The sequence below is a fragment of the Dasypus novemcinctus genome, chromosome 9, assembly GCF_030445035.2.
Source record: "Dasypus novemcinctus isolate mDasNov1 chromosome 9, mDasNov1.1.hap2, whole genome shotgun sequence".
Classification (NCBI taxonomy): Eukaryota; Metazoa; Chordata; class Mammalia; order Cingulata; family Dasypodidae; genus Dasypus; species Dasypus novemcinctus.
The window spans coordinates 87,981,073-88,002,215 of record NC_080681.1 but is presented as its reverse complement, the minus strand read 5'-3'; positions in this window follow the sequence as shown (position 1 = coordinate 88,002,215).

The following is a 21,143-nucleotide window of genomic DNA, read 5'->3' as shown; positions in this document are numbered from 1 at the left end:
TCCTGTAGGTTGAACTTCTCCCTCCCTGACAGAGACTGTTAACTATTCACCAAGCCCATTTCCTCTTTTTGCTGGGCACACAACTAGACTACATTTCCCAGTATTCCCAGCTAGACTACATATTCCCAGCTAGGGATGGCCATGTGACTGAGTTTTAGCCAATAGTGTCTGCACAGAAATAATATGTACCATTTCCAGGCTGGATCCATAAAAACATCCCATGGGTGCCATCCTTGCTTTCTTTTTCATGGCTTGATGCTGATGAGGTTGGAACCAGGGAAGCCATGGTGAAAATGGAGGAAACATAAGATGAGGAAATCTAGGTTATGAATCACCATTCACAGGAAATGCTAGTACTTTAGATTTTTAGTTATCAAAGCATAAACTTCTATTATGTTGGAGCCATTGTGAATAGTTGGGATAGTCTGCACAGCAGCTAGTGTTATTTGTACTATACATAATTCAATGGAATATTCCCATCAGCATTTGATTGTGGATAGTATCCTCTACTTAAAATAGAAAATCCCTCCCTTGATCCAACATTCTCTTCCAGCTAATACCCTATCTCTCTGTTCTCCTCACAGACAAGTTTCTCAAGAATTGTGTTCTCATACTTTCTCTACTTCCTCCATTCTACTCATTCTTTGATCCTCTCTAACCTGGCTTCCATTCCCACAACTTCACCAAAATTTCTCTCACCAAAGTTACTAATAACCTCCACATTGCCAAGCCCAATACACACTTCTCAGTGTCCACATTATTATACCTCTCAGCAATATTTGACTTCACTGATTTCACCCTCCTTCTTGAAATACTCTTTCTCATACTTTCTGTGGCACCGCACTCTTCTGGTTGATCTACAGCTGCATCTACTCCCTCTTTTTCTCCTTTGCTGGCTTATTTTCCTTATCCTGGAAGCTAAATATTTTTATCACATTTCTCTTTTCACTCAACCTTCTCTCTGTACACAATTCAAGCCACACCCATACCTATAATAACTATCAGCAACACAAATGCTGAGCTCACAGCCAGGTCTCCCTTCTGCTTTCTGAACATACTCTGCCTACTTGATGTTCTTTACTTCTTGTTTCATGATTGACACTGAAGACAGGGCCAAGAATCTAGGGCTAGAGAAGTGGGAATGAATACTGGTTTGTCTGAATCAAACAGTAGGCACAGGTTGGACTGGGAGTGGAAGGGATGGAAGATCTGGAGAATACTTGGTTGGACATCACTGTTTCATAGACCCTGGAGCATGCAGCCTGGGTGCCTCAGTCTATTCTAAAGTACTAAAAAAGCAGAGACATGGTAACAGGTGTTTTATTTCATCCTGTGCCTATAATTCCCTTCCTCAAAATCAGCGAACTAATTCAACCTGCAGGTGAGACTTTCAAATTTCTAAGAAATATTTAAATAATGGAGATTTGAGGAAATTTTTTAATACACAAAATTCTTTTTTGTTGGGATAAGAACATAAAACTGTACTGTGTATAATTTTATTCATTCGAGGTTATTTTTGTATATTACATTTTCAAATACTTTTTATTCAAAATATAAATTACAAGACCACTTAAATTATTTTTAAATATAACAAATGGAGCCTACAAACTGCTAAACTCTAAGAACAAAATTGTTCTCTCTTTTTTTCCCATTTTGTAAAAGGAGGCAAAACTTGCAAGCATAAGATGTTAACTTAACAAAATAGATGTAATTCAGTTGTCACCCTGAGTCTTCCAGCCCACTGAGGTTACTCTTTAATATCTAAACAAAAATGACTCAAGCTACTGTCTCACATAATGTGGTAGTTTGTGCCCTCTCTAATGTTTTATATATTCCTTGGAAAGGACTTTATGCTGTTATCACTGATTCTCACCTTCTTCAGTTCATAATTCTCGATTGTGCGCAAGGTAATTCTTTAGACCTGGCCTTCCCATTTTTTCACACATTCTCCTTACTATTTCCCTCTCTCCATGTTTTTCACCCCCTGCCCCCCAGGCTGCCACCAAATCTCCAAATTCCTCTCACTTCTCACTTTCTTTGGTACAGCAATTCTACTCTCTTTACCTTGTACCATCAGCCTCTTCATTCTTCAAGAATCCAGGGGTGTTTACCTCAACAGAAAGAACCACTCATTTGTGCCATTAGTGCTCTCCCCCCTCAGAAAGTGAAAATAAACCATGAATTCTTTCTGAAGGGCATTTTTTTTTCTTTCCACTACAGAGAAAGTCACTCCTTCTATACTAGCATCTGCCTTTCCTCTGTGCCTCTGTATATGCTGTTCCCTCTGTCTGGAACACCACATCCCACCCCACACCTGGCCCACACATTCTACATGACTTTGAATCTCACCCAAATATCACCATCCTAGGCACCTTGTACATTTTTGCTGACTGAATAAGTTATGTCTTCTCAACTCTCAAATACGAACAACATTCATTCCTGGAAAAAGTTCTCAAGAAAAATAAAGCAAAATTGACTCAGACTTAATCTAATGGTCCTCATTTTCTGAGCTACCATTATCATCAGTTTCTGGTTCTGCTGCTTTATTTCTAGAATTTTCATTGGCTCCTTCAAACTGAAGTTTTGCCAAGATTTAACAAGTTTCCTTTTCCTTCCTCATATTCATTTGTGTTCAAATGTATTTCTAAAATGGAGCATGCTGTTTATCAGAAACCCAGCTACTTCCCTGTGGTCTCTACACCATTTTGCAAGATCTTTCTAGCATTTTGTCATTTGGCCAACATTTGTGGATTTGCATTTCTGCCTCTGCAACTGGGACAATTGCAACAGTAGCTACTAGCTAGCAATTTTTCTGGTTTCTTAAAAAGTCATCTCAAAAATAAATAAATAAATATTAAAAAGTCATCTCTACACAGAGTATTACATATTGTAGGATTCCATTTATGAAAAACATAAATATAAATCAATTTATAAAGATGAAATTAGATTGGTGGTCATGTAGGGCTGGGGAAGGACTGCTAAGGGATGTGGAGTCTTTCCAGTAATGAAATTGTTCTAAAATTTTTGAGACAATGAATATACAGCATTGTAATTATACTAAAAGCCATTGATTATACACTTAGGAGAGAATAGCCAGAAACAGCAGCTATGTACAGTGGGAGAAGCATAGAAAGATTGAGATGTGAGGAATTTTCTTGTTTGTCTGTTTTTTTACTATTATTATTATTGAAATAATGAAAATGCTGTAATAATGATTGAAGTGATGAATGCACAACTATGTGCTTATATCAAACACCATTGATTGTACAGTTTAGATGAATTGTATGTTTATTAATATGTACCAATAAAATTCATTTGTTGAAAAAAATACAATTCAGTATTTATGTTTACCTGGGGTTAAGTACTCAAAAATTTTCAAATTACATAAATTTTATTGCCTCAAAAAAATAGCACTTAGTTAGCATCAACTTGATTGGGGATGATGGAAAAGTTTTGGTAATGGATGGTGGTGATGCTGGCACAAGATTGCAAGTGCTTAACACCACTGAATTATATACTTGAAAGTGGCTAAAATGGGAAATTTTAAGCTTAGAAATGTTACCAGAATAAAAACAAAAAACAGAACTCTACAACAAAAAGAATGAACCATATGGAAACTAGGGACTATAGTTGATAATATAATTATAGAAATATTGTTTGATCAATTGTAACAAAGTTGCCTCACTAATGCAGAAGGCTACTTAGAGATAAAACTGTATATGTATGTGATTGGTAATACAGGAATTCTGTACTCTCTGCATGATTTTTCTATAAACCTACAACTGCTCTAATAAAAAATTAAGGTAAAAATTAATCAGAATAAGACAACCAGCAAAATGGTGGCAAAGTAAGGAGCTCCTAGAGACAGCTCATTGCTACAGGACAATTAGTAAACACCCAGAGCTACCTAAAGCACCTTTTTGGGGGCTCCAGGACACCAGAAGAGCATCCTGCCACAACCTTGAAGGAATGGAAGGAAGAGACTGCCCATCTACAGAGATTAGTAAGTAGAGCACTCCACCCCACAGAGGCCAGTGCCCATCCTCCACTGGAGGCACAAGCCGCCTGGGGAGCCATTCCACAGCTGAAATTGAAAATTCCATTTCCCAAAAACAGGGGAGGAAGAGGCAGTTGGACACCAACTTCAGCTACTGATGAGTAAATTTGGCAGGCTAAAGTATAGTCCTAAGAACAGCTAAAGATTGAAACTGTCCAAGTCAGAAAGAGTCCAGTAGCCACCATTTTAACTCCATCCCTGGCACAAAGGGAAGCAGAGGGACTGAAAATCACAGTGCTGTTAGGGACCAACTTCTTTCCATCCAGATTGGATTGGAGCTCTAGCATAAGCCCCAGCCCCACCTCCAGCAGGGAGGAAGTTGGGGCGGGGGGACCTGTGCCAGCCTCTCTGGGAGAATACAGGACAAGATGCAGAGGCAGGTGAACATCCTACTTTGGCAGTGCAAGCTGCCCCAGCAGCTAGTCTGTGGCCAGAATTGGAAGCTCAATTCCTGAAATAGGGGAGGAAGAGACAGTTTGCCACCAATTTCAGCTACTGATTAGTAAATCTGCCTGACTAAAGTATAACCCTAAGAACAGCTAAAGTTTTGAACCTGTCTGGGTTGGAAAAAAGGCCAGTAGCCACCATTTTGACTCTGCCCCCAGCAGGAGGGAAGGGCGGGCTGATGGGAGGACCGGTTTCATTCACTCAGATCAGCCTGCCGCCCTAGCCTAGGCTTCAGCCCCACTTCCAGCAGGGAGAAAGCTGACAGGCCCTGCACCAGCCTTTCCAGGTAACTGCATGTACATTTGGCTGGCACAGACTAACTACTCAAAAGTCTACCGGGACAACTGCGGTCATTTTAGACCCCCCCTGCATAGATTGCTGCTTACACCTGCAGCTCTGTCCCTGCTCAAGCAGAAGAGAAAGGGGCATGAAGCTTCTTCAGTCTCTTTGGGAACCTAGATTCTAGGACTGCACAATTTGGATTATTACACAAAGTTGTGGTTTTGTCCCTACTCCTGGCAAAGGAGAAAGTTGGGAGAAGCTTCATTGGTCCCTGGGACAATGAGGGCAACTTGAGTCTCCACAGCTTACACCAACTTGGCTCCTTGGCTTACATCCTTGGCTCCTACTACACAACCGGCAAGAGAGAAAAGGCAAAAAAAAGTCCTAAACTAAAAAGAGAAACTGCACCCAGAATAAATAGTCTAATAAACCAGATGCCAAGACACCAACAAAAAATTAGAGTCCACACCACCAAGAAACAGGAAGCTATGGCCCAGTTAAAGGAACAAGATAAGCCTCCAGATGACATAAAGGAGGTTGAGACAACTAATCATAAATGTTCAAACAAATCTCCTTAATAAATTCAATGAGATGGCTAAAGAGATTGAGGATATTAAAAAGACATTGAATCAGCACAAAGAAGAATTTGAAAGCATACATAGAAAAATAGCAGATCTTATGGGAATGAAAGGCAAAATACATGAAATTACAAATACACTGTAATCACATAATAGCAGATTTGAGGAGGCAGAAGAAAGGATTGGTGAGCTTGAAGAAATGGCCTCTGAAAGTGAACACACAAAAGAACAGATGAAGATAAGAATGGAAAAAATTGAACAAGGTCTCAGGGAAATAAATGACAGCAAGAGATGTGCAAACATACATGTCATGGTTGTCCCAGAAGGAGAAGAGAAGGGAAAAGGGTCAGAAGGAATATTTGAAGAAATAATGGTAGAAAATTTCCCAACCCTATTGAAGGTCATAGATATCCATGTCCAAGAAGCACAATGTACTTCCATCTAAATAAATCCAAATAGACCAGCTCTGAGACACATACTAATCAGAATGTCAAATGCTAAAGACAAAGAGAGAATTCTGAGAGCAACAAGAGAAAAGCAATGCATCACACAAAAGGGATACCCAATAAGATCAAGTCCCAATTTCTCATCAGAAACCATGGAAGCAAGAAGCCAGTGGTGGGAAGTGGATGTGGCTCATGCAGCTGAGCTCCCACCTACCATATGGGAGGTTGCTGGTTCAGATCCTGGTGCCTCCTAAAGAAGACAGAGCTCTGATGTGATGGGCAGGCATGGTAAGCTGACACAAGAGACCAAGAAGAGGGAACATAATGAGAGACACAAAAAAGCAGGGAGCAGAGCTTCCCAGTGCCTCCTAAAGATTACAGCAAGCTGATGTGACAGGCAAGCACAGTGAGCTAAGGTGACACGATGATGCAACAAGAGATGTGGGGAGGAAAAACAATGAGAGACACCACAAAGCAGGGAGCAGGGGTGGCTCAAGTGATTAGGCGCATCCCTCCCACATCAGAGGTGTTTGGCTCCCAGTGCCTTCTAAAAAGAAACAAGGGGGAAGCTGATGTGGCTCAGAGATAGAGCATCTGCCTACCATATGGGAGGTCTGGGGTTCAGTACCCAGGGCCTCCTGGCCCGTGTGGTAAGCCGGCCCACATACAGTGCTGCCACGTGCAAGGAGTGCCGTGTCACACAGGGGTGCCCCCTGCATGGGGTGTCCCATGCCCAAGGAGTGAAGCCCGCAAGGAGAGCCGCCCTGCACAGAAAAAGCGCAGCCCACCCAGGAGTGACGCCGCACACATAGAGAGCTGACGCAGCAAGATGATGCAACAAAAAGAGACACAGATTCCCAATGCCACCTGACAAGAATGCAAGTGGACACAGAAAAACACACAGCAAATGGACACAGAGAGCAGACAATTGGGGGCGGGGGTGGTAAGGGGAGAGAAGTAAATTGAAAAAAATAAATCTTTAAAAAAGAAAAGAAAAGAAACAAGGAAGACAGACACAGCAAGTGCAAACAGCAAGGGGAGTGGGAAGAAATAAATAAATAAAATGAATCTTAAAAAATAAGAAGAAGGCAGTGGTTTGATAATATTTAAGACACTGCAAGAGAAAAATGTACAGCCAAGAATCTTATATCCAGCAAGACTGTCTTTCAAAAATGAGGGCCACTTTAGAATATTCACAGATAAACAAAACTTGAGAGAGTTTGTAACAAAGAGACCAACTTTGCAGGAAATATTAAAGGGCATGGTACAGCCTGAAAAGAAAAAGAGAGGGAGGCCTGGAAGAGAGTCTAGAAATGAAGATTATGTCAATAAAAGTAACTGAAAGTGTCAAAAGAGTGGTGAAAATAAAATATGACAGATAAAACCCAAATATTCAGAAATAAACTTAACAGTGATATAAAGCACTTGTATTCAGAAAACTACAACTCACTGTTAAATAAAAAAATACCTAAATAATTGGAAGAACATTCCATGCTCACACATCAGAAGATGAAATATCATTAAAATGTCAATTCTACTCAAACCAATATACAGATACAATGCAATCCTGATAAAAATTCCACCAGCATTTTTAAAATAAATGGAAAATATGATTATAAAATTTATTTGGAAGATTAAGGGCCAGAAACATCTTAAAAAGGAAAAGTGAAGTTGGAAGGCTCTCATTTCCAGACTTTAAATCATATTACCTAGCTACAGTGGTAAAAACAGCACGGAACTGGCATAAAGACAGACACACAGACCAATGGAATCTAACTGATGATTCAGAACAGACCCTCACATCTACAGCCAAGTGATTTTTTTTTTTAATTCCCCTCCCCTCCCCCGGTTGTCTGTTTTCTGTGTCTTTTTGCTGCGTCTTGTTTCTCTGTCCGCTTCTGTTGTCGTCAGCGGCACGGGAAGTGTGGGCGGTGCCATTCCTCGGCAGGCTGCTCCCTCCTTCGCGCTGGGTGGCTCTCCTTATGGATGCACTCCTTGCGCGTGGGGCTCCCCTACGCGGGGGACACCCCTGTGTGGCACAGCACTCCTTGCGCGCATCAGCACTGCGCATGGGCCAGCTCCACCCGGGTCAAGGAGGCCCGGGGCTTGAACCGCGGGCCTCCCATGTGGTAGACGGATGCCCTAACCACTGGGCCAAAGTCCGTTTCCCCTACAGTCAAGTGATTTTTGACTAGCCTGTCAAACCCATCCAGCTCAGGCAGAACAGTCCATTCAACAAATGGTGCTGAGAGAACTGAATATCCATAGTCAAAAGAAGGAAAGAGGACCCCTATCTCACACCTTATACAAAAATTAACTCAAAATGGATCAAAAACCTACACATAAAAGCAAGAACCATGGAAGAAAATGTAGGAAAATATCTTCAGGACCTGGTGGTAGGTGGTAGATTCTTAAAGAAGATAAAAGGAGGACCGAGATGGACTACTGATGTTTAATGTATGTAGAAGTTTTAATTAATTTTACTGTAAAAGTATGGAAATGTACAGAGTTGATGGTAACACATTATAGTAAGTAACAGGTGGTTTATAAATGGGAATGTGGTTGAAAATGGTAGTCTAGGGAAGTAAATGCCAATTGACAGAAAACTAGAGAAAAATCTAGGGACTGAATAGTACGGTAAACCCAGAAGTGGATGAGAATTGTGGTTGACGGTACAGATGCTGGAGTGTCCTTTGTGAACTAGAACAGATGTCCATCACTATTGCAGGTGGTGGGAATGTAGAGAAGCATGGGAAAAATACAACTGGAGTGACCTATGGACTGTGGTTAACAGAAATAATGTAATATTCATGTATCTATGCCAAAAATGTACTGTATTGATAATGGGAGAGTATGAAAATAGTGTGCCAAATGTACGCTACGAACCTGCTAATAATCTGATGATATCATCTCATAATCTGTAACAAATGTTCCACTACGGTGTGGTGTGTTGATAGAATGGGAATTCTGTACATGTGCATGATTGTTTTGTAAGTTTACAAGTTTTGTCATAAAAATCTATTTTAAAAATAATAATAGGGTAGGTTGGGAGAAAAATATACCAAAATATAGACAAGGACTATAGTTAGTAGTAAGATTTTAACAATATTCTTTCATAATTTGTAACAAATGTCCTACAACAATGCAAGGTGTTGGTGGTGGGTTGATGTATGGGACCCCTGTATGATGTTATACATGTATGCTTTATAAAGTCACAACTTTTACTACGCACTTATTGTTTATGTATGTTTGTGTATAAATGATATAAAAATACTAATAATAGTGTGGGTTGGGAAAAAATACTTTGCCTAGTAGTAATATTTTGAGGTTGCTCTTTAATCAATAGTTAAAGATATTTCACAACAATGCAAGGTATTGGTGGTAGGGTGAGATATGAGAGCTCTGTATGATGTTATATATGTTTGTTTTGTAAGTTCACAACTATTACTATATACTTATTGTTTATGTATGAGTGATATACTTCAATACATTTTTAATTTTAAAAAAATTAATCAGAATAAAATAGCACATAGTTATTTAGAAAAATGACTGAATAAACAAATCAGTCTGAGTATAACAGAAAATTGAGATAAATGCCCATTTTTTAAATTAAATAAATGTGGACATTTTTGTTTAAAAGTCTCTAGATCCTTTGGAAAAGGGCTGTTTTCACATTATAATTAAAAGGTAAAGTTAGAGAAAGGAATGCACCCATTCATTCAGATGCAGTCTTAATTTAGAAACATATAACTATGTACTCAATTTTGGGAAGTATTTATTGTGTTGTGAATTCCCAATGCCATTTTCCTATTGCATTCTTACATTATTTAGTGTGCTGTGGGTTCCCAATGCTATTTTCCTATAGTATTCTTACATACTTTGACAGTTAGCAAAGGAACTGTTTCATCAGCCTCCGTTTCCTGTAGAATGTCATATCATTGACCCCTGACATACTGGGCATTCTGTTGTTTCCCTTTTCAATACTTTATAAAAATATTTGGAGGTGATATCATAAAGTTTGTCACTTCTTGTCCCTGAAAACATTCCTTCTATAGTCAGCAAGACACAGAGCTTCACACCTTTTTCTTCACACAGATTATACTACCTGGTCATAATCTGACACTAAAAGAGGTTTGTTCAAAACCTGATTGGAAAAAAAAAGAAAAAAAGACCGGTGGGAGTGAATGTGCTCGCATGGTTGAGCGCCCACCTCCCATATGGGAGATGCTGGTTTGGATCCTGGTGCCTCCTGAAAAAACAAAAAAGCAAACAGCAAGTAAAAGAAACGAAAAATTCTAACTCAGGGAAGCCAATGTGGTAGGAGACTTATATCCTGTATATATAAAGAACTCCTGTATTGTGAAAATAAAAAGACAACCTATTTAAAAAATGGGAAAAAGATTTGAACAGACACTTCACCAAAGAAAAAATACAAATGGCTAAAAAGCACATGAAAAAATGCTCAAAATCACTAGCTATTAGGGAAATGCAAATCAAAACTACAATGAAATATCATCTTACTTCCATAAGACTGGCAACTATCAAAAAAACAGAAGGCTGCAAGTGCTGGAAAGGATGTGGAGGAATGGGAACACTCATCCACTGCTGGGGGGAATGCAGAAGGATCCAGCCATTCTAGAGGACAGTTTGGCAGTTTCTCAAAAAGTTAGTTATAGATTTGCCATATGACCCAGCAATTCCACTGCTGAGTATATACCCAGAAGAACTGAAAATAAGGACACGAACCGATATATGCACACCAATTCTCATAGTAGCACTATTCACTATTGCCAAAAGTTGGAATCAACCCAAATGCCCATCAACAGATGAATGGATAAATAAAATGTGGTATATACATACATTGGAATACTACTCAGCTATAGGAAGGAATACAGTACAACACATGTTATACATGGATGAATCTTGAGGACCTTATGTTGAGTGAAGCAAGCCAGGCATTGAAGGACAAATACTACATGACCTCAATGATATGAAACAAGCAAACCAAGCTGTCTCAGAGAGCTAGAGACTGGAAGATAGGCTTAAAGGAATTTGGGGGGGGGAGGGAGAAAGGTTGTGCGCTGGCGCCTACATGGGTGACGTCTATGATAAGCTGGAGGTAAGTATTTGTACAGGGAAGGGATAAGATGGGGGCATAAGGATACTTTTGGGTGGGGCTTTGTGGGCTTGAGGGGGGCTAGGGTTGGAAGGATGGGTCAGATGGCCCAAAGAATTGGGGGGAGGGATGGGGGGAACAATTGAATATGGGAGACTGTCAGGTATATGGTTAAAACTGTAATGTTGAGAAAACTCTTTAGAAAATATAATAAGGAAGGATTACATGTTTAAGGTGCTTAAGGGGAGGCATCTGGTACAGGGGCAGGCTTTTAGGGAGTGTGTGAGTGCTCATTTTGTCATAGTGTGTTATATCACTGGGTGAAGACCCATTCAATGAGTGTGAAGGTGCACCCACATCCTGGGGAGGCCTGATGTTCTCAATTTGAGGGAATTGTGTCTCTCAAGACAATCAGGGGCTCCCAATCAGTTAGGGCAGTCTAATATGTCAAGCCCTCAGTATTGTTGCAAGTATCTGTGAATCTGGTCCCTCAAGTAGTGAAGATTGATTGTCACTGTGGGCCCTGAGGGGAGGAGGAGAGAGGTATAGAATAGATGGAAGCGGGCAAACTGGGAGGCAATGGAAGTGCTCCACAAGATCATGTAATGAGGGATATAGGACATGTTAACTTACACCCAAAGTGTATAAAAGTCTATAAGCTAAAATGTAAACCATAATGTAAAACATAAGGAAACTAAAAATTTTTAAATGTGTACAGTCTAAAATATAAATAAACCATAATGTAAACCAAAATGGAACCATGTTTGATAGTTATGTTTCAAAATCTGTACATCAGCTGTAGCAAATATAACATGAACATATAAAAAGATCACTGCTGGGGAAAAGGGAAAAGAGTTTGATAATGGATATATGGGAGACCCCTATATTGTATATGTAGATTACTGTGATCTAAAACTTTCTTGAAGACAAAACTAAAAATTAGAAGAAAAAAAAAGGGTGTAGACACTAAGGAAATAATGAAAAGAAAGTGCCTTGCCACTGTACATACAGGGCAACACCTATTACAGTGGTGAAAGGCAAAACATTAAAAACAAAGCTTTATAATATTTTTCATTTTTTTAATACACCAATTTATTTTTACTTTATTTTAGTATTTCTAGATTAGTATGTATTCTATTCTAAACTTTTAAACCCATCACTGTATTTCAATTTCCTATTAATTGAATTTGGCAGTGTATTGGCTTCATTGTTGAAGAAATTTTGGACCACAGAGAGGTTCAACTATGGCAGGGGAGGAACACTGGTTGGGGTGTTATTGATGTGGGGCATATGGGTGGGAGGAAGTTCTCCAGAGCATGTGTATAGGGGACATAAAAATGTTCTGATATATGTTGGGTATTTTCATAGTAGTTACAGTTACAAACATCAACTGAGGGAGTGCTGAGTTCCTACCCAGGGGAGCTCTGTCACATTCCCCAATGGAACAGCAATAATCCCCCAAGAGCAACAGCAAAAACCAACAAGGAGGTACAGTCCAATAATGAACCCTTGATACTGACGACTATACTTATGAGCATGTGTGCCTGAAATATGCACTAGGCCTAGAGTTGTAGGGTGCCTAAGAGTTATCTCCTGAGAGCCTCCATGTTGCTCAAATGTGGCCACTCTCTAAGCCAAACTCAGCATGTAAATGCATTACCTTCCCCCCAGCATGGGACATGACTTCCAGAGATGAACCTCCCTGGTGCCAGGGATTACTACCAATCACTAGCTGGTGATGCAACTAGAAAGAGACCTTGAATAAAAGGGTCAACTCAGACCAGCAGAATATTTCCGCCTACATGTAGGATCATGTGTTAAAAACTGCTTTTTGACCTTGAATAAAAGGGGGAAATGGCAAAGACAAATGAGTTTATATGGCTAAGAGTTTTCAAAAAGGATTCAGGGGCTCTTCAGAGCTTACGCATGCCTCAGCAGGACCCCAGAAAAAGCCAAAGTAGATACAACCATAGGTACTGGTTCTCCTGAAGGCTACGGAGACCCACAGAGTATATGGTCATGGCAGATGGATTTGGAATTCTGTGCCATGTCAGATGGCCCTGCTTTGGAATTTGTGCTCCTGAGTGTGATGGAGCTGGAACTCTGATGTGACCTTTCTACACATGCCTCTTCTGTCACTTTTACTGAACCTGTGGTTGGTGCTAGGGATGGTGTATACTCAGAGGACTTGAATCTCTGAACTGCCCATGTGCCAACTGGGCCCTGAGCCTCAGGAGAGTTGCAACTCCTATGCTCTAGTTCATTGGACTTACCCAGATCAGCTAACAGGGAGGTGAAGATGGTCAACCACCACACCAGGGAATCAAGAGTGCCTACAACTGCAAGCAGAATTCCATCCATCATTCATGTGGAATCTAAGCCCCCTCTTGATCTAGAGGTGGAGTAGACATCACCATCCCAGGGTCCACAGAATGGAGGAATAAAATATGGATTAGAGTGGACTTACTGATATTCTACTATAAAACTATCATGACTAGTAATAGAAGAAATTGTAGCATTGAGGTGGAGAAAGTGGCCACAGTAGTTGCTGAAGGCAGGGAGAGAGAAGAAGAGATGTGATGTGGGGGCATTTTTGTGACTTTGAGTTGTCCTAAATGATATTGCAGGGTCAGATGCTGGACTTCATATATCCTACCATAACCCATTGATTGTACTAGAGGAGAGTGTAAGCTACAATGAAAAGTATAATCCAGATGGTGCAGCAGTGTCCCAAAATGTGTTCACCGAGTGTGATGAGTGTGCCACAATGATGGGGGAGGTTGTTGGTGTGGGAGGAGTGGGATGGGGAGGTGGTGGATATATGGGAACCTCTTATGTTTTTTAATGTAACATTTTTTGAGATGTTTATATCTTCAAAAAAATACAATTTACAAAAATGATGGGAGTGGGGGGTGGGGAGTGGGTTATATGGGAACCTCTTGGTTTTTTAATGGAACATTCTTTGTGATCTATTAACTTTAATTTTTAAAAATCTAAAAAAAAAACAACCATTGGATGGGAGTGGATGTGCTCACATGATTGAGCGCCCACCTCCCACATGGGAGGTCCTGGTTCAGTTCCTGATGCCTCCTGAAAAAACAAAAAAGCAAACAACAAGCAAAACAAATGAAAATCGAACTCAGGGAAGCCAATGTGGCTCAGTGGTTGAGTGCTGGCTTCCTACATACTAGGTCCTGGGTTCAATTCCTGGTCCCTGATACCTAAAAAACAAAACAAAAACAAACAAAAACCTTATTGGTGCACAAATAGGAGAGCAATACATGATAGTGATTCTACACAGGCTTTGGAATCAACAAAGCACCTCTACATACTAGCTGCATGACTTTGGTAAGTCATTTCAATTCTTTCAACTCTAGGTTGCGTTTTTGTAAAATGAGGAGGGAAACGGCATAAAAATTATTTCAACTAATGACTGTGAGAATTAAGTGATATTAGACTTGTGACAGTGAAGGTAGAGTCTGAAACACAGCAAGTGCTTATAACAACTGGAGTTACTGTTATTATTATTATAGTGGTGTCTTTAGAGTCTGAAAATCTCTACATTATTCCTCAGGGTTCCTTTTCAGTTTTGATCAGCCAGTGTCTCATGAAAATGTATAAGAAGCAAATCTCCCATTTTCAAATATGATTTATTCCTAAAATGCCACATGTGAAAATTTAACATTTTATTTACCAAGGAAGTGAAAGAGATCTATTCTTTCATTAATGTGTATATATAATATGTGCATATACATATACATATATATAATCTCTAAATCTCTGATTATATATTTCCAATATTTTTCACCTGTTCTTTATTATTTTCCCTTTAAAATCTGCACAAAATGAATGAACACCAATGAGCATCCAAATGAGAAGAGTCACTACGTTTATCATAACCTATTGATAGTCATATAGATAACGTGATATCTATATGATGTATACATTTATCATCAGCATCAACAATTTTGTTTTTCCATTTTCCACTGATTTTTATAAAATACCAGTGAAATCCATGAAAAAACTCAAATACTTGTACAAATAGTGCTTTTACAAAGATGCAAAAGCAAACTGTTGTCTGGCAGACAGCACCTCACACTGATAGATCAAATATTCGCTTATAAACAGATGTGCAAACATTCAAAAATTTTTTAGTTAGGGATATTGAAGCATAATGTACAAAAGAACAGTCTACAGGTAAGTCAGGAACTACCTCTATTGTTCTTTTGACAATTTTTTTCTTAAGTTAATGCCACTAATAATTTTTTGCAACCATTATTTGCCTGAAGATGCTAAGTGGGCAATTTATAGGCCAGGGATTGAACCTGGGATCTCATATGTGGGAAGCCAGCATGCAAACACTGAGCCACATTGGCTCCCCTGAGTTGGTTTTTTGTTTGTTCACCTGTTGTTTTGTTTTTGTTTTTAGGAGGCACCGAGAACTGAACCTGGGACCTCCAATGTGGGAGGTGGGTGCTCAACCGCTTGAGCCACGTATGTTCTCCTGTGCAATTCCTTTTTTTTAAACTGACTCCCCAATTTGTCACTTTTGCCTGTTGTTGTTTTTTAAAGATTTATTTATTTCTCTCCCCTCCCCCCTCCCCCCGCCCCACTGTCTGCTCTTTGTGTCCATTCACTGTGTGTTCTTCTGTGTCTGCTTGTATTCTCATCAGGCAGCACTGGGGATCTGTGTCTCTTTTTGCTGCGTCATCTTGCTGTGTCAGCTCTCCATGTGTGTAGCACCACTCCTGGGCAGGCTGCGGTTTCGTGTGGGGTGGCTCTCTCTGTGCGCAGGGGCCACTCCTTGTGCAGGGGGCACCCTTTCATGGGGGCCGGCACTCCTTGCATGCAGCAGCACTGCGCATGGGCTAGCTCACCACACGAGCCAGGAGGCCCTGGGTATCAAACCCTTGGACCTCCTATATGGTAGGCAGACATTCCATCTGTTGAGCCACATCTGCTTCCCTGTGCAAGTCTTTTTAACAGTGCTAAGGTACAGGAGCAGAGGAGACTTCTGGGTGGAGAATGCTAGGAAGAGTAAGCACATCATGTCCACAGCAATGGAAGATTTTTTAATGTGTGAGGGCAGTACTAATATATGAGGTGTGTGGCCAATCTATGCAAATTGGAAATGTATGTTTCATGTGCCAGTATTTGCAAATAACTTCAATGGAGGCTTTTTTGTTTCTTTCTTAGAAAACCTTGAGTCTTGAAAATGTTTTGGTATGAGAATTTCCCCAGGCTTCACCAGCCTGTAGGTATGAATGAGGTCACATTAAAAGTCATAACTCAGATTTCACTGGCTCAGGCCCTGTATGCGAGGCTATAGGTTGCTACATTGACAGATACCCAGGAAGACTGGGTCACCTGTGAACTTGCTGGTTTGTTAAAGGGTTACAGTGGGGATTAAGGGGGCAGTGATGGTGGAAGCATGGGTGCTGCCATGTGAAAAAGAGTGTCATCTCCATCATCCTCCCTGTACCTGGGGAGGACCAAGGGTTGTAACTGTGCCACAAGACAATGTCCTGCAGCTACTCTGTCTGTGATACCCAGATTCTGAAGGTTCAAACAACCCTTTAACAAAGGCTCAGTAACCAATCAGAACAAAGTTTTGACCATACAACCTTTTGTGTAGTCTAATTCACAACCTACTTCTAGGGAGAAAACAGCATTTCTGATAAAAATGCTTGAGCAAAAGTCTGATAAACATTAGGATTCATTCTGGTAAACCAGTCACCCACTGTTGCAGTATGGGCCCCCTGAAAAGCAGACATTGAGACAGAGTTTAACATGAGGCATGTTTTTTAAGGAGTGACCTTGGGGTTGGGGGGTGGGGGGAAGCAGTAGTGAAATGAGGGAGAAGTCAAGCTGTGATACAGGCTCAACAACAGCCACAACCGACCCCACATGAAGTTCGGGAGCTAGAATGGTCCTTCAAAGGTATCCCAAGTTGAGTCAAGACAGGCCATTTTATCACTGAATCAGTCAATCATCAAATGCGGGCCACCCTAGGAAGGCGTTAGGGGACTCCGCAGCTGAGCCAATCCCTGAAGGAGCTGATAGCTGAAGACTCTCTGAGGACAGTGCTCCCAGCAGCTGGGCCAACAATGCCTTCATTGAAGGGGAATCTGGTGGCATATCAGTGCCCACCACAAACACCCACCCACCCAACAGCGAAGAGTCTAATGGCCTTTAATTAAATGTTCCTTTCCGTTTGTATTTAGTTCATCAATAATTAATTCCCTTTTTCTAAAAATTGTGCCTACCAAGAATGAATCTTTGAACTGGCCAACAACAAGAAGCCTTTTCCTTTATAGTAGAGTTACAATAAAATTTGGATTTTGTGTGATCCAAGTATCTTTAAAAAAAATAAAAAATTTAAAAATGGGAAAAAATTGGAAATACACTCAAAACTAAATAATCTAAAATGTTTTCTTCCCCACTGTTGTTGTTCTTCTGGCTTTTCTTTTCCACAGTCCTCATTTCCTCTGCAGGAGTCAGTCATGATACTATAGAGACTGAGCAAGAAGACAAATATGAGTTATAGGCACCGTACTAAATTGTAAGCTTTGTGAAGACAGGGTTTGTGTCTTCTGGTTCTTTGCTCTACCTCCAGGCACAATGTTTGGCACATCATAAGCACTTAATAAATACTTTTGGATTAATATATGAATGTTGTACTCAGATTTGCTCCTTCCTTTTGCCAACCAAGATTTCTAGCACATCAAACTTGGGGGCTTAGGTTTTTTCCTCCCCCTTTTTATAAGTTTCCCCAAGAGGTCTCCCTGACCTCCTATAAATGGATTTATGAAAAGACCCTCACTGGTTTACAGACATGTCTGTATACATCCGCTCTCCATGGTCCTCAAGCCAGGTCCCTAGTATTTCCCCATTGTTTAAGTTTCCCAGCTGCTAAAACAAATACTGCACAATGGGTTGGTTTAATAACAGGAATTTATTGGCTCACAGTTTCAGAGGCTAGAGAAGGCTTGTTTCCTCCAGGGGTCAGTGTCTTAGGACTGGGTGGCAATCTTTGGGGTTGTTTGGCTTCTCCATCACATGGCAATGCACATCGCAGCATCTTCTTTCTCTTCCGGGTTCTGTTAACTGTCTTCTTCCAGCTACTCCACGTGGCTTCTCCTTCCATGTCCAATTTCCTTTGCTTATAAGCACTTCAGTCATATTGGACTAAGTCCCACCTCATTCAGTTTGGGCACAACTTAACTAAAAACATCTCCAAAGGTCTGCTTCCCCAAAGGGTTCACATCCACAGGACCAGGGATTGGGACCTGAACATACCTTTTGTAGGGTGACATGATTCAATCCCCAACACCCACCAATTCACTAAGGAAGAAAAAGAAAAAATATTATAGCAGCTAATATAGTATGTACAAATTCAGTGCCTGTATCCGCGTTGGTGTTTATTAACTACAAACAACTTTTCCAGACTATGTTCTTCCCTGATAATATTTTGCACATTACATAGGATCAGTATAGATAGATATAGAAATAGATATATAGAGAGACATACATACATTTTATACAGATAAATTCATTAGTCCAGATAAAATGAAGATGAATATTCTAAGATCAGATTAAGGGAAATTTTTACTTTCTCATTAAAATTCGTGTTCACAGTTATTCACCCCAGGAAAACCAGTATTCAATTTTTGTATCCTCCAACGTTTAGGCATTTTTCTAATTCCTAGTATCAGTGAAGGTTCAGTCAGGAGTTAGAAACCACGTAAGTAATTTGAACAGAAAAGATTTAATATGAAGAGATCTTAACTAGTTAAAAAGTGGTTAATTACTAAAAAGGGGCACAGGAAAGCACTAACAGTCACAGAAATAGTAACTAGAGAAAAGAGCTAGGGCTGAGGGTGAGCAAGGAAGGAACAAGGAAACTTAGAGCCCCTGAGATTCTGACGGCTTTGGAGAGGGCAGGACCACCACAGGAGTACAGTCCACAGGCGGCAAAGGAATTTGCCAGAAGACAGGGGCTGCTGCAGCTGTTGTGCAAAAGCAAGCCAGTGGGAAGACTTCACTGCAGCCTATCCATGGCGCACACCACAGCTGGTCAACAGGAGCAGCAGGTAAGGAGGTAGAAAAACTTACCAGAGGGCATGAGCCTCAGTTAGTCTGCAGGAGTGGCCCAAAGTTAGGTGGCAGAGAAACTCATCATAGGGCATGGGCTCTGGTTAGTACATTCACAGGAACAGCTGGCTCCCGGGTGGCAGAGAAATTGCTGGGTGGTAAGGACTGCAGCTGGTTCAGGAGGGTCATGGAGGTGAGCGTGACGGCCCACCCGCACTCAGATCCACTTGCAGTCATGCCGAATAGAGCACACTGGGAGAAGGAAGAAAAGTCATCTCACCCTTGCAATGTCCTTCCAGCATGCTCTATTGGTAAAGACTAACCATGCTCTAGCTGGTAAAAGAAAAATGTCTAGAGAGTCTAGTTTCAATATCCTAAAGCAGGGCAAAGAAGGATAGATTTCGAGCTGAGATGCAATAAATTTATACCTGGCGCAGCACACCCCTTTGGCTACTAAGCATCCATATGCACACATCTATACACATTTGAACTTCCATATAACAAAATAAACCCATCTTTTACCCAAGAAGATATATGTAGCGGTTCGATATGGTTATGAATTTCAAAAATAGATATTGGATTATGTTTGTAATCTGATCTGTACCTGGGCATGATTTAGTTATGATTAGGGTCTTGATTGGGCCACATTATTAGGGCATTGTGTCCCCACACCTTGGTGGGTAGGGACTCACAGATAAAAGGAATGGCAGAGGACAGAGTTGAGGGTTTTTGAGGTTGGAGTTTTGATGTTGGAATTTGATGCTGAAGTCTTAAGCTGGAGCCCTGGGGAAAGAGGCAGAGCCATTCACCTGATAGTCTACAGTTGACCTTGTGTAGAAAACAGAGGAGCTGAGCCCAGAGGAACCCAGGAAGCCTGAACACTCGCAGACGTTGGCAGCCATCTTGCTCCAACATGTGAAAATAAACTTTGGTGAGGGAAGTAACTTATGCTTTATGGCCTGGTATCTGTAAGCTCCTACCCTAAATAAATACCCTTTATGAAAACCAACCAATTTCTGGTATTTTGCCTCAGTACACCTTTGGCTGACTAAAACACTATACCTATCTTTCATTCAAGCGAAGAAGTTCTTACCCTTTTCCCAAAGGGAGACACACAGTCCCAAATTACTGTACCCATCTCTAACTGCATTAATTGCTCCTGAAATTTAGTCATGATCTCACTGAATATTCTGCTAAGGATAAAATTGTAAAAGTAATATCCAATAACTGATATATAAAGTAATAAGGGGAAGAAGAAGAGAGAAGAAGAAAATATTTAATATATACAAATAAATATATACACATTAGCAGGAGAAAAGATGCAAAGCTACTTCACTCATCATATCTATAATTTTTGCATGAGTCCATAGTCAGTATCTATGACTTCCTTTTTCACTATACCTTCCATATTTCCTTTGCCCTCAGCTACAGCCGTTCAGGGTTCTTTACTTGGTGTGGTGACATAAACCTTCGTTTGTAAAGGGCCTAAGTCCTCAATAGTGCTGCCTTTTCTTTGGTTTCTGTAGTATTCCATTAACCTTTGATGTAGAAGAACTAAAACGTGCTCAGAGAATCCACTGGTTCCAGACAGTTCTACGTGTCCCCATCTTGTACCAGCAGCTTAATTTCCCAGTTGTAATGGGTATCAATTATTTTATCCAATAGAGTAATGCCATTTTCTTCTTGTGAATTTAGTGGCACAAGGAGCCAAGAATGGCCAGATGACAGTCTCCAATTAAATGGACATAGTTGCATCCCCTTGTGAAAGCATTCCCTAATTAAGAATTAAGATCTCCAAACTATCAATTCTCAAATTTGCCAAAATGGGAAGCAAAAATTCTGAGTGGGTTATTGACTATGAGAGTGAAAGGAGTCAGTCCCAATTGCATTCCTTGATCCCCTGACCTATATATTCTGGGGGATAGAGCACCATATACTTGTCTCTCAATCAGAGCATGTACCGCATCCTGTAAGACAGAACTCCATCATTTCAGAGTGTTGTCTCCCAACTGACACCAAAACTAGTCTTCAGTAAGCCACTCCACCTTTTTATTAGCCCAGCTACTTCTAGGTGATGACATATATAATGTGACCAGTTAATTCCATGGCCGTGAACCCATTAC